The 15,759-nt window shown below is 38.7% G+C and overlaps 2 long non-coding RNA genes across 3 annotated transcripts; both read right to left on the reverse strand.

The window, feature by feature from the left end:
* Positions 1-3,572: 3,572 nt before the first annotated feature.
* Positions 3,573-7,226, reverse strand: LOC140182835 (uncharacterized). 2 transcript variants are annotated; one of them, XR_011879022.1, is made up of 3 exons: positions 6,903-6,966; positions 6,686-6,814; positions 3,573-3,647 (listed from the first exon to the last, which is right to left on the reverse strand). It is a non-coding gene; the product is annotated as an uncharacterized lncRNA (long non-coding RNA). The 2 variants fall into 2 exon arrangements; XR_011879021.1 differs by lacking the exon at positions 3,573-3,647 and adding an exon at positions 7,049-7,226 and having other exon boundaries at positions 5,314-6,814; positions 6,903-6,957.
* Positions 7,227-12,393: 5,167 nt separating this feature from the next.
* LOC140182836 (uncharacterized) lies at positions 12,394-14,335 on the reverse strand. The gene is made up of 2 exons (XR_011879023.1): positions 14,205-14,335; positions 12,394-12,731 (listed from the first exon to the last, which is right to left on the reverse strand). It is a non-coding gene; the product is annotated as an uncharacterized lncRNA (long non-coding RNA).
* Positions 14,336-15,759: the final 1,424 nt, after the last annotated feature.

The raw sequence follows: 15,759 nt of genomic DNA on the forward strand, positions 1-15,759 counted from the left end.
TGGATCTCATCCAAATTTATAATTCAAATTCAGAAATAGAATAACTAATTATTCTCAAATCTCATTTAATATTCTCAATTATCATACTATTATTATATTCTTGGTGCTAGCAAAGAATATAATAATATTCCATTTGAATTAATATAATTATTTATTTGATCAAATCAAAATAATAATTAAATAATTCTACAACAAAGATTAGAACACTCGTTAGTGTGTGACCCCATAGGTTCAATACTAAGCGGGTAGTAAATTAGTCATACTAAATTTACTAATCAAGGTTAGCGTCTAGCAACACTCCTCAACGATCCGATAGTATGAAGTAATATATTTTACTAAGAACCTTAGAAGAACAAAGTATAATTCCTTCCATCTTTCCAGCTCTTGGTTATGTAACACCTTCACTATCAGAAGTCACGCTTCCGGTAGCGGCCGTAGCGCACTCTGATAGCAAGGAGTCTTACGACTACTTTACATACTAAATATTAAAATAGGAGCCTATGACTCGACACTGTATCGCTGATTTCTTTGAAAAAAACCAGAAATAAATATTTTATCTTAAGAAAAATACAAACAGGCATAGATTCATATACAAGACTCCTTACCTAATAATTCAATATATTATACTTATAAAACATACAATTCCTATCCCTCTTACAAACTTGTAATAACAAAGACGAGGGAAGAAAATAATCTAATTAATACAACAACATATAAACTAAACGTAGTATAACTCTTCTTAATGCTTCTTCATCCGGTTCCTGAAAAGGTAAAACTATAGGTGGGTGAGAACCTAACCACATGGTCTCACCACGGAGTTTCAAAGTTGTCATAAGAAGATATTTAATAAGAAAACTGTTTTTTAAACTCAGTGATTATCATTGCCTTATGAATCTTTTAAAAACCAATAGGTAATCGTTCAAAACCTTTTCAAAGAAATAATGTTCAATCTTTCAGAAATCCAAAACATTTCCTTTCTTATAAGAAAATCTCAATCAGAAACCAACCACGCAATCAAACAATACAATCGTTAACTCAGCACAAAAGTTTATTCTCAAATATAGCACGCCAGGACAAACACAGGCAAGACAGACAAGGAAAGCACAAGTAGGTAGCAGTTACAGCAAATAGTTCAAGTAGCAGTTAAGAATAGTTTAGCAATTAGGCAAACCAAAACAAGTTCAAACCCAAGCAAAGCATACAAATGCATATGATGCATGCCTGTCCTATGGCTGATGAGGCTCATCTGTCGGTTATCCAGCCAACCCGACAAGTCTGAATTAGGGATGTCAATGGGGCAGGGCGGGGGCGGGGGATGCCTCCCTGCTCCCCATCCCCGCCCTCAAATTTGTTCCCCATCCCCGCCCCATTCCCCGTCGTGGGGGAATATTGCTCCCCATCCCCATTCCCCACGGGGCCACATTCCCCGCGGGGACCCCATTCCCCATCTACATAATAGTTCTAACTAATTATTAATTTCCATATGAATAGAGCTGCAAGTATCTATCTTATACAAAAACTGCAAGATTTTATACACGATGGTGACTTCTTTCGAAATAACACAATGGGGGGACGCAACGACGAGCCAAAGGACAAAGCAGTGAACGAGGTGGGAGATGCGGCAACATAGAGGAGAATGGACACGACGGCAGAGTTACGAAAAGGAACGCCACAAATAGAAATTACGACGCGGTAAGGGTGATGGCACGGTGAAGTGTGACGATGCGATGAGAAGGGTGACGACGGGGTAGCTGCAGAGAGGTTGGATGGAGTATGAACAACCTTAGGGATCTCTGAATTGAAAAAGGGTTATGCAAATAAAGATTAGGAGTTTTGGGTTTCTCTATATATGTGTGTGTGAGAAATGACTAAAAAACATATATGAGAAATAAACTATTAAGGATAATTCAAGGAATTCATAAATTTCGGGGAATAGCGGGGACGGGGCGGGGATCCCTGCTCGGGTCCCCGCACCTGCTTCGGGGGAATTTTGTCCCCCATCCCCATCCCCGCGGAGAAAATTCCCCACAATCGGATCCCTATTCGGGGCAGTCCCCGCAGGGATCCCCGCGTCTCGGAGAATTTTGCCATCCCTGGTCTGAATTGTCCTTAGACTATCCCCCGACATGCATCCCCAAGAGTCTATGCATAGCTTTTTCTCAAATAATCAATATTGCTCAATGGGGGTAACATCCCCGGGAATTTATATAGTGCCCGGTCACACTTACGTCGTAGGGTCAACAGAGTATCGAGTTTTCAACCTGGTACACGTGGTGGCAAGCCACGGCACTTAATCCAGGGAACCTCGTATCTCAGATATTTCAAATTCATAAGCCACATAAATAATTCATTCATCATTCATCAATATCTAAACCATTCTCAATATCATCATCATTCGTCAATACATATCCCATTTCCAAATTCATTCAAAAATCATATTTCAAATCAATCCTCGTCATCCTTCTTTCCGTTAATCAACAATCTCAAACCAAAACATAATTCTTTCTTTTCTAAATAAATCAATCTTAAACATATAACGTTTAAGAATGAAATCTTTTTAAACAATTACTTCAAACAACTTCCAATTTTATAAAATTTCGGCAGTATCTCCTCTAAAACTCGGATTCTGCCACCCTTTTCGGGTTCCATCCAAACATTTCTCAACCATTTCCAAATCTTAATCATCTTCCAAAATTCAACCAATTCCAATATCAAATTATTTTCAAAGCGAATCAATGCCAATAATAAATCTCTTTTTAAAATCAAACCAGCTCAAATACTAAATTATTTATAAAGTCAGACTAACTCAAAATTAAACCGTTTCTAAAATTAATTCATTTTCATATTTCAAATCATTTTCAAAGCCGATTCGTTTACATTCTCAAAAACAGCTTCAAAACCAAGAAAGCCACTTTTCATAATAATCAACTAAATAACCTTTCAAACCAATTTCTTTTCAGCAATCACAACTACTCAAGCAATCAAGCAATCAGTCATTCAGTCCAACAAACAACCACATTTATAAGACAATCATAATCACAGACATATGTTTCTCACATTAATATCTATTTATAACAACTCTGTAAGATAAAATGAATTTTAAGAAAACCCCTACCTCGGAAGTTGAACCTGTAACACCCTACCACACTAAGCTTTACGCTTAAGTCGTAAAACGAAGGTGGTGTGATATTACGACCTCTAAAATAAAATGAGTACATATAATAGCAAAAGAATTATAATATGCTAGGAGCCTTGAAAAATAGGGGAAATAAGAATTTCAAGATAAAAGCGCAACGCTCAAGGAATGAGTTAACTTGCAAGCTAAGAAAATCATAACTATTAAACATAAAATAACAGAAGTGGGAATAGAGTGCCAAAGATACAAAATAACAAGCTCCTAACTCAGCCTGTGAAGTCAAGACTGGCCGGAGAATATTTACATATATGTACATACATATCCAAAACCCAAAAGTACATATACACAATCCTACCTCTCCATAAACCTCTAAGAGGATTAAAATAACAAGTTATGCGGAGAGAAAACCAAGTACATATATATATATATACATCATAGCATAACAAAATAACCATGTAACCACTCCGCTTCAAGAGTCCAGACGCCTAACGAGATGCCTCTCGACCTGCATCTGAAAAACAACAACATAGTATGGAATGAGAACCGGAGGTTCTCTATATGGTAAAGGTGCCACACACATAATATATAAGGTCCTGGGAATGCCAGAGGCAATCCTAGAACGCCGACACTCAGATAATAGAGCTTAAAGTATTAAACAGAAGCCATAAAAGGTGGTTTTCTAAGAACATTTAAACCTAACTTAACTTAACCTTAAAATCTAAGTCCCATACTACCATTCCTCCATACCTCCAATTCCATCATGCGTTTTTACAGACAAATAAACAGATAAAAGCAAGCACAGGAAGGTTACAGTTACTGCAGGTAACAAATACACATTTAACATGGCAAGAACATATAGGCACACCCAATTAATGTACAAGCAAGTAATTCAAGTAATATGCAGATGATGCATGCCTGTCCTATGGCTGATGAGGCTCATCTGTCGGTTATCCAGCCAACCCGACAAGTCTGAATTGTACTTAGACTGTCCCCTGACGTGCATCCCCAAGAGTCTATGCATAGTTTTTTTTCTCAAATAATCAATAATACTCAATGGGGGTAACATTCCCGGGAATTTATATAGTGCCCGGTCACACACTTACGTCGTAGGGTCAACAGAGTATCGAGTTTTCAACCTGGTACACGTGGTGGCAAGCCACGGCACTTAATCCAGGGAATCTCGTATCTCAGATTATTCAAATTCATAAGCCATATAAATAATTCAATTATAATTCATCAACATCCACATCATTCTCAATCGCATCTCATTCATCATCATACATCAATCATATTCAATCCATATCCTTCATTATCACACCTCCCATTCCGTCCATCAATAGTTCCAATTCAAAACATAATTCATTCTTTTCTAAATGAACTAAACTTAAAACATGCTCATTTTCTTAATAACTCAAAATCAAACCATATAACCTTTGAATCTAAATCTTTTTAAATAATCATATAAACAAAATCTCTAATTTTTATAAAATTTCGGCAACATTGACGAACGGATTTTTGACGGTTTAGAATTTCACAAATAAAATCTCGTTGAAGTATAGTCTCCAAACCAACAATAATCCTTTCATGCAAAAATTTGTTTGTCACAAGTACAAACCCCTAAATTCTATAAACCGAAGTATTTAAACCTCGGGTCGTCTCTCAAAGGACTTGCAGGGTAGTGTTCTTGTTATTGGTTATGGACTTGTTTATTTTGGGGTTTTGGATGAGGAATGTGAATAGTAAATGGTAGGAAAACTTTATTCACAAAATGGTCTTGGCAAGGTTTGGTTGTCAAGGATCTTCATCATTATCACTAGCCACAAGTATGGTAGTTGCAAGGATTAATCCCACTTAGTCATCCTTAAATCGATTAACAAAGGAAAGTCAAGTGAGTTATATCAATCCTAGTCCATAAGTCCTAGCTTTCCACTAATTGGATTAATGAAGGCTAGAGTTAATGGCTATCAACTATCAATCAATTGGACACTAGTGACTCAAGAAATCCTAAGTTACCTTCTCAAGCCAAGAACATAAAATTCTAGTCTAACATTCTTCCAAGCATTTAATCAAACACTTGGAAGGCACAAAAGAAAAGTATAGTCAATCACAATAAGAATGAATTCTAACTACAATTGAATGTGAAGAATTAACAACAACAATCAAGGAAATCACAATTATCATGAATTACCTCAAATTGCATTATTGAAAGAAAATAGAGAGAACAAGAGTATCTCAATTACAAAACCTAGAAACAAAATAAGAGAAATTACAACAAAAGAATAGGGATAGAGAGAAGAACCAAAGTGTAGCAATCATCAATTGAAGGTAGAAGTAGAAGGAGACTTGAATTAAACCTAGAACTATGAGATCCTAATCTAACCCTAATTCCTAATCCTAATTCTAGAGAGAAGGGAGAGCTTCTCTCTCTAGAAACTAACTACAAAGCTAAACTAAACTAATTGGTAACTAACATATGTTTCCCTCTTCACTCCTTGGGTTAAATAGCATCAGAAATGAGTTGGATTGGGCCCACAAGGCTTTAGAATTCGTTGGCCACGTTTTGCTTTAAGTGAACTAGGTGGCAGCAACGGCGCGTGCGCGTACTTTGCGCGTGCGCGCCACCATACGTGTAGCAACTATGGCAAACTTATATCTTTTCGAAGCCCCGGATGTTAGCTTTCTAACCCAACTGGAACCGCATCATTTGGACCTCTGTAGCTCAAGTTATGGCCGATTAAGTGTGAAGAGGTCGGCTTGACAGCTTTCCGGTTCTTTCATTTCTTCATGAGTTCTCCACCTTTTCATGCTTCTTTCTTCATTCCCTTGATCCAATCTTTGCCTTCTAAATCTGAAATCACTTAGCAAACATATCAAGGCATCTAATGGAATCAAGGTGAATTAAATTTAGCTATTTTAAGACCTAAAAAGCATGTTTTCACTCTTAAGCACAATTAAGGGAGAAGTTATAAAACCATGCTATTTCATTGAATAAATGTGGGTAAAAGTTGATAAAATCCCCAAAAATCAATACAAGATAAACCCTACAAATGGGGTTTGTCAAGCATCTCCTCTAAAACTCGGATTTTGCCACCCTTTTCGGGTCCAAACCTGCTTTCTTTTCAATTCAACATACCCTTCCTTATCATCATAACAATCACCACAATAAATCTACCTCATATCAACAATTAAACTCATACAATATTCAAATCCAACAACCAAAATTCAACTAAGAATCATAGTTCACAAATCCTATGCTTTTAACACAAAATGCCTCAAATCAATAATTCACCGAATCATTAATTAATCAACAAGCACCAAACCAACCATGTTCATCAACAATAACATTCAACTATAATTCTCTCCAAATTAACATAACAACATTCACCATCCAAAATTAATAACTAATTATCCAATAAACTTCAACCAATTATATTCATCGACAAATTACTAAATATTAAACATACACCTGCATTCCAACTTATCCTATGGTCATCTAGCCTAAGTTTTCACAGAACATTATATATTAAATGCAAGAAACCTAAACCATACCTTAGCCGATTCCCACGTAACGACCAAAGCTATTTATTCAAAACCAAGACAGCCCCTCAAAATTCAACTAATCCGCTTCCTCCAAGTTCCAGTATTCACAATTTCAAGCTCCAATTATTTATTCACAACCTAGTACACATTCATAACACATATATATCCAATTTAATACTCAAAGCTCAAATTCAATGAAAATAAAATAGAATTATCATATCCTCACCTTACCCAAGCTTCACATAAGCAAGAGTGAACGTTTTTCTCAAGCTAATTGGATCCTAAAACATCAAAAATCAAAGAAATTCAACATTCCCACTTAAAATTCGAAAATTGGGGGAAATGAGAGGCTGAAGTGGAATATCAAGTTACCTATGAAATTGTTCCAGTAGAAACGTAGAGCTCGACGCGGTGAACGCGTGGCCGCAAACGGTGCGGCGATCGGAGCTCGGACGGAGAAGTTACGGGAGTTGGAAATTTACGTGAGGGTTTACGGGAATGTTTCGTTCTTCATTTCCCTGGAAGCTTTCAGCTTCGTTTACATTGAAATGAGGGGGATGAAGGCTTGGGTTCACTTAAAAAGGCTGGTCCGGTTGGACCGATAGCCCGGTTCGGGTCCGGTTCAACCGGTTCGGTCCGTTCGGTCCAATTTTGGACCGTTTTCTTCGAAATTGGTGTCAAAATTCTCGTTTCGATGAGCTCTATCCTAATTTAATATAATATTCACATTTCTAATCCTCTTTATTAAAAACTAATTTATTAACTAATTATCTACTAATTTAACCGGGGTTTACATCCTACCCACGTAATAAAGAATTTTGCCCTCAAAATTCAAATCTAGTTACCTGAAAAGAGATGTGGATAGTCCTTTCGCATATCTGATTCGAGTTCCCAAGTATGTTCCTCGATACCAGCTCGTCTCCAAGCTACTTTTACCAATGATACTTCCCTTCCTCGTAATCGTTTAACACTGGTGTCATCAATCCTCACCGGAATTACTGGGAGTGTTAGATCTTCTCTCACTTGGATTGGTTCTGGTTCTAGAACATGACTTGCATCAGGGGTATACTTTCGAAGCTGTGATACATGAAATACATCGTGCAAATTCGAAAGGTACGACGGTAAGGCAATTCTATAAGCCAATGGTCCAATTCTCTTCAGAATCTCAAACGGTCCAATATAACGGGGATTCAGTTTCTTGGTCTTAATAGCTCTTCCCATGCCAGTGGTTGGTGTAACTTTCAGAAAGACATGTTCTCCTTCTTCGAATTCCAAAGGCTTTCGCCTCTGATCAGCATAGCTCTTCTGGCGGCTTTGGGCTATAAGCATTCGACTACGAAACTTCTTTATCTGCTCAGTCGTTTCAGCTATCATTTCAGGCCCTAATAAACTCCTTTCTCCAGTTTCATACCAACGTAGTGGAGACTGACATTTCCTGCCATACAGAGCCTCATACGGAGCCATTCCGATGCTCGCATGATAGCTATTATTATAAGCAAACTCTACTAATGGCATATACCGATCCCAACTCACTGGCTGGTCCAAAACACAAGCCCTTAGCATATCCTCCAAGGTCTGAATAGTTCTTTCTGACTGACCATCTGTCTGAGGGTGATACGCAGTACTCAAGCTTAACTGAGTCCCAAATGCACGCTGAAAAGCTCCCCAGAACCTTGCTGTGAAACGAGGATCTCTGTCAGATATGATAGTAGAAGGCACACCATGCAACCTGACAATCTCTTTAATATACATTCGAGCTAATTCTTCCATTGTACAACTTATTCGGATAGGAAGAAAGTGAGCTGATTTTGTCAGTCGATCCACAACCACCCAAATAGCGTCACAACCAGACCGGGTTCTAGGCAAACCTATCACAAAATCCATTGCAATACTCTCCCATTTCCATTGTGGAATCTCCAAAGGCTGAAGGGTCCCTGATGGTCTCTGATGCTCAATCTTAACCTTCTGACACGTTAAACATTTAGATACATGCAATGCCACATCATTCTTCATACCTGGCCACCAGAACATTGCTTTCAGATCCTGATACATTTTAGTGCTCCCTGGGTGAATTGAAAACCCGCTCTTATGAGCTTCCTTCAAGATACTTTGTCGCAGGTCTCCAACATTAGGCACAATAATCCGGTTCTTGAACCTCCACAAACCATCCTGTCCTTCTGACACTCTCCACTGTTTTCCTTGTTCAACTGTTGGTAATACCTTACGTAATGCTTCACTGTCTCGATGAGCCTTCAGAAGTTCTGATTTAAAATCACTAGAAATTTGCAACTGACTCAAACACAGGATTCCAGATTCTTCTCTAATTCCCAAATTCAAACCTTGAAATGCCTTTAGTAATTCTTCTTCCCGTAGCATCATCCAAGCTACATATAAAGATTTTTGACTCAAGGCGTCCGCCACAACGTTCGCTTTTCCTGGATGATAATTCAATTCAAAATCATAATCTTTCAGAAGCTCCATCCATCTCCTCTGACGCATATTCAATTCTTTCTGCTCAAAAAGATACTTCAAACTCTTATGGTCTGAGAAAACATGAAACTTAACACCATAGAGATAATGCCTCCAAATCTTTAAAGCAAACACAACAGCAGCAAGTTCTAAATCATGTGTCCGGTAGTTCATCTCATGCCGCCTTAACTGCCGTGAGGCGTATGCTACAACTTTCTGGTGCTGCATCAGAACGCACCCTAGACCCTTTAGTGATGCATCACAATACACTTCAAACGGTTCACTTGGTTCAGGTAATACCAATACAGGTGCAGTAGTCAACCTGTGCTTCAATGCTTGGAAACTCTCTTCACATTCCGGAGTCCAGATAAAAGGCGTATCCTTCCTAGTCAATTTAGTTAAAGGTAAGGCGAGTTGTGAAAATCCCTTAATGAATCTGCGATAATACCCCGCCAAACCTAAGAAACTCCTGATCTCTGTCACTAAAGTTGGTCGCTCCCAATTCATCACTGCTTCCACCTTAGCAGGATCCACAGCTATCCCCTGCTTACTCACCACGTGGCCGAGAAACTTCACTTCACTCTTCTAGAACTCACATTTAGATAACTTAGCATATAACTTCCTATCTCTCAGAATTTGCAGCACAGTTCGCAAGTGATCAGCATGCTCCTCTTCAGTCTTAGTATAAACAAGAATGTCATCAATGAAGACAATAACAAACTTGTCCAGATACGGTCGAAAAATCCTGTTCATATAATCCATAAATACTGTCGGGGAATTAGTTAACCCAAAAGACATCACTGTATACTCATAATGACCATAACGCGTTCTGAAAGCAGTTTTCGAAATATCCTCATCTCTAACCCTTATCTGATGATACCCGGATCACAGGTCGATCTTAGAAAACACACCGGCACCCTGTAACTGATCCATTAGATCATCGATTCTAGGCAATGGATATTTATTCTTCACAGTGATCTTATTCAATTGTCGATAATCGACACACAGCTGCATACTCCCATCCTTCTTCTTTACCAGTAACACTGGCGCTCCCCACGGAGAAACACTTGGTCGGATAAAATGCTTACCCAACAGATCTTCCAGCTGAGCCTTCAGTTCAGCCATTTCTAAAGGCGACATCCTATAAGGAGTAATTGAAATTGGACCGGATCCAGGTACCAACTCAATTGCAAATTCAACTTCTCGGTTAGGTGGGAATTCATTAATATCATCCGGAAACACATCTGGAAATTCACATACAACGGGAATCTGCTCTAAACTCTGATCATCACCTGATACTCCCGCAGTTAATAACATAATACCCTGACATTCAGTTCCAGAACAGTTTACTATCATAGAATTCAAATAGTAACTATTCACCACAACCGGTGCTTCAGACCCTTCCGGCATAAACTGTACTGACTTCTCAGAACAATCAAGCAAAACATGATTCTTGGATAACCAATCCAACCCCAAGATGAGATCAAGACCAGTCATAGGCAAACAAATCAAATCATGCACAAATTCACGCTGTTGTACTCGAAAGGGAACTTGTGGACATCCTATCCTAGTCACCATAGCTTCATGAGTAGCATTATATACTTTCAAATCATAACCTAAAACCACCATTCTCAATCCTAATTTATGGGCCTTTTCAAATGCAATAAATGAATGACTTGCTCCTGAATCAAATAAAGCATTTAAGATTTTACCAGCCATTTCACAATTACCTCTAATCAGTGTCTCAGATCCCTCAGCACCTATGGTAGAAGTGGTGTATACTCTCCCTGGCTGCTGCACCCTACCAGTCTCATACTTCTTCTTCTCCGGGCAATTGGTGGCCATATGCCCGGGCTGTCCACAAGAATAGCATACTCCAAGTCCGAATCTGCACGGAACTCCAGGATGATACCTTTCACACTTCTGACAATTCAGATCTTGCTGTGGCTGCTTCCCAAACCTTTTTTCTTGACTAGCATTGGTATTCGGCCTTCTGTAATTACCTTGACCCTGATTCTGCTGCGGAACAAAGCCTCCACGCTTGAAGTTTCTACCTCTCGGAGCAAAGTTCCTCCCTGAAGGCCTCTGAAAAGGCATCCTCAAACTCCCTTTCTCTGCTGCCGCCTTCCTCACACAATCCTCAGCCACCCTACTCTTATTCACCAATTCAGAAAATACCCTGATCTCCATTGGGGCAACGAAGCTCAGAATATCGCTCCGAAGACCTCCCTCATATTTAATACACTTCCATTCAGCAAAATCTTCAGGCGCACCTTGACAGATACGAGAAAAGCGACATAACTCCTCAAATTTACTGGTATACTCAGCAACAGTCATCTGTCCCTGCTTTAACTGCATTAATTCAAGTTCCTTGGTATTTCTGGCTGAATTAGAAAAGTATTTCTTATAGAATTCTGTTCGAAAAACCTCCCAAGGAATTACAGCACCATCAGGCTGCATAATACGTCGTGTTCCCTGCCACCAATACTGAGCTTCACCTTGCAGCTGATAAGTTCCAAATTCAACCCATTGCTCTTCAGGAACCTGTTGGGCCTGCAACGCCCTTTCCATAGCCTGAATCCAGTTATCTACATCAGTGGGATTTGAGGTTCCTCTAAAAGTCGGAGGATGAACATTCAGAAATGTAGCAAGTGTCATAGGACCATCCTCATCATTATTATTCCCATGATTACCCTGATTTATCTGATTACCCAATGCCTCCGCTGTTGCCTGCATAGCTGCAGCCATATTTCTCAGGGCAGCCATAAAGTCTACTGGATCAGTCTCTATGGGAGCAGGAGTAACGGTGCCTGTCCTACCTCTACCTCGCCCGCGACCGCGTTCGCGAGTCGACATCTGGTCCCTATACACACCAAACAAGTGATATTAAGTTGATCAGTCTCAATATCGCAGGTCTAATGCTTTAAGTTCCAAATGCATGCTCACAAACGTTTATGCCATATATATCAATCAGATATCCTAATAGCACATAAACACATATACAGAGAATGCACAGAAGCACAATCAGTCCGTCTTTCAGGCTCTATAGGAACGAACCGCTCTGATACCATAATGTAACACCCTACCACACTAAGCTTTATGCTTAAGTCGTAAAACGAAGGTGGTGTGATATTACGACCTCTAAAATAAAATGAGTACATATAATAGAAGAAGAATTATAATATGCTAGGAGCCTTGAAAAATAGGGGAAATAAGAATTTCAAGATAAAAGCGCAACGCTCAAGGAATGAGTTAACTTGCGAGCTAAGAAAATCATAACTATTAAACATAAGATAACAGAAGTGGGAATAGAGTGCCAAAGATACAAAATAACAAGCTCCTAACTCAGCCTGCGAAGTCAAGACTGGCCGGAGAATATTTACATATATGTACATACATATCCAAAACCCAAAAGTACATATACACAATCCTACCTCTCCATAAACCTCTAAGAGGATCAAAATAACAAGTTATGCGGAGAGAAAACCAAGTACATATATATATACATCATAGCATAACAAAATAACTATGTAACCACTCCGCTTCAAGAGTCCAGACGCCTAACGAGATGCCTCTCGACCTGCATCTGAAAAACAACAACATAGTATGGAATGAGAACCAGAGGTTCTCAGTATGGTAAAGGTGCCACACACATAATATATAAGGTCCTGGGAATGCCAGAGGCAATCCTAGAATGCCGACACTCAGATAATAGAGCTTAAAGTATTAAATAGAAGCCATAAAAGGTGGTTTTCTAAGAACATTTAAACCTAACTTAACTTAACCTTAAAATCTAAGTCCCATACTACCATTCCTCCATACCTCCAATTCCATCATGCGTTTTCACAGACAAATAAACAGATAAAAGCAAGCACAGGAAGGTTACAGTTACTGCAGGTAACAAATACACATTTAACATGGCAAGAACATATAGGCACACCCAATTAATGTACAAGCAAGTAATTCAAGTAATATGCAGATGATGCATGCCTGTCCTATGGCTGATGAGGCTCATCTGTCGGTTATCCAGCCAACCCGACAAGTCTGAATTGTACTTAGACTGTCCCCCAACGTGCATCTCCAAGAGTCTATGCATAGTTTTTTTCTCAAATAATCAATAATACTCAATGGGGGTAACATTCCCGGAAATTTATATAGTGCCCGGTCACACACTTACATTGTAGGGTCAACAGAGTATCGAGTTTTCAACCTGGTACACGTGGTGGCAAGCCACAGCACTTAATCCAGGGAATCTCGTATCTCAGATTATTCAAATTCATAAGCCATATAAATAATTCAATTATAATTCATCAACATCCACATCATTCTCAATCGCATCTCATTCATCATCATACATCAATCATATTCAATCCATATCCTTCATTATCACACCTCCCATTTCGTCCATCAATAGTTCCAATTCAAAACATAATTCATTCTTTTCTAAATGAACTAAACTTAAAACATGCTCATTTTCTTAATAACTCAAAATCAAACCATATAACCTTTGAATCTAAATCTTTTTAAATAATCATATAAACAAAATCTCTAATTTTTATAAAATTTCGGCAGCATCTCCTCTAAAACTCAGATTTTGCCACCTTTTTCGGGTCCAAACCTGCTTTCTTTTCAATTCAACATACCCTTCCTTATCATCATAACAATCACCACAATAAATCTACCTCATATCAACAATTAAACTCATACAATATTCAAATCCAACAACCAAAATTCAACTAAGAATCATAGTTCACAAATCCTATGCTTTTAACACAAAATACCTCAAATCAATAATTCACCGAATCATTAATTAATCAACAAGCACCAAACCAACCATGTTCATCAACAATAACATTCAACTATAATTCTCTCCAAATTAACATAACAACATTCACCATCCAAAATTAATAACTAATTATCCAATAAACTTCAACCAATTATATTCATCGACAAATTACTAAATATTAAACATACACCTGCATTCCAACTTATCCTATGGTCATCTAGCCTAAGTTTTCACAGAACATTATATATTAAATGCAAGAAACCTAAACCATACCTTAGCCGATTCCCACGTAACGACCAAAGCTATTTATTCAAAACCAAGACAGCCCCTCAAAATTCAACTAATCCGCTTCCTCCAAGTTCCAGTATTCACAATTTCAAGCTCCAATTATTTATTCACAACCTAGTACACATTCATAACACATATATATCCAATTTAATACTCAAAGCTCAAATTCAATGAAAATAAAATAGAATTATCGTATCCTCACCTTACCCAAGCTTCACATAAGCAAGAGTGAACGTTTTTCTCAAGCTAATTGGATCCTAAAACATCAAAAATCAAAGAAATTCAACATTCCCACTTAAAATTCGAAAATTGGGGGAAATGAGAGGCTGAAGTGGAATATCAAGTTACCTATGAAATTGTTCCAGTAGAAACGTAGAGCTCGACGCGGTGAACGCGTGGCCGCAAACGGTGTGGCGATCGGAGCTCGGACGGAGAAGTTACGGGAGTTGGAAATTTACGTGAGGGTTTACGGGAATGTTTCGTTCTTCATTTCCCTGGAAGCTTTCAGCTTCGTTTACGTTGAAATGAGGGGGATGAAGGCTTGGGTTCACTTAAAAAGGCTGGTCCGGTTGGACCGATAGCCCGGTTCGGGTCCGGTTCAATCGGTTCGGCCCGTTCGGTCCAATTTTGGACCGTTTTCTTCGAAATTGTTGTCAAAATTCTCGTTTCGATGAGCTCTATCCTAATTTAATATAATATTCACATTTCTAATCCTCCTTATTAAAAACTAATTTATTAACTAATTATCTACTAATTTAACCGGGGTTTACAGAACCCATAAATTAAAGGCGTCACAAGAATCATTCCTCTCCGCCCGAAATAAACTGCAGCTTCAATCACAGGTCTGCTCACTTCCACAATGGCAGAAACGGTTTTAATTGCAACAGGCAATCCCGACAACTCAATCCTAAAACATAAATATCGCAAAAACCTTAATAACACATAACAGAAAACTAACGACGAGGGTTCGCAATAGGATATACCTACAATAAGAGTAAAATGGAACAGCCGCAATCCCGAGCTGGCCCGGTGGCAGCTCCGACAGCGGCCAGAAACTTCGATGGTCCAACAGCAACTTTAACTTTGATATAAAATCATCCGAACTCAACCCTACAATACCAACAGCTCAGAGCCTCTAATAACTTATATTGGAATATCGATTTCAAAGGTTCTGGAAGTAAAAACGCTTACCAAGAAGGTAAAGGCGACAAACCCACTTATTCCAAATTAACAGCAACAGCAGCAATGGCATTAGAACCAGCAGTAATAACAGCAGCAACATCAACACCGAATAGTAACAATTTATTTTGACAAATTAAAATTAACATGAAGTGGATATTAGGTGAAACTAAGACCAACTGACATGGTGAAGGAGGCAAAACAAGTTCAATCTCACCATGAAAAGCAGCAAACCCTAACGAAACAGGGGCGGGGCAGAAGGAGTAGTGGTAATTTTCCAGCGACTAGAGGCAGCAAGGGCTTCAACCGAAACAGAACAAAATCAAAATCAACGACAAAGACCTCGAAACAATTCCGGCTA

The sequence above is a fragment of the Arachis hypogaea genome, chromosome 20, assembly GCF_003086295.3.
Source record: "Arachis hypogaea cultivar Tifrunner chromosome 20, arahy.Tifrunner.gnm2.J5K5, whole genome shotgun sequence".
In the NCBI taxonomy this organism is placed as follows: Eukaryota; Viridiplantae; Streptophyta; class Magnoliopsida; order Fabales; family Fabaceae; genus Arachis; species Arachis hypogaea.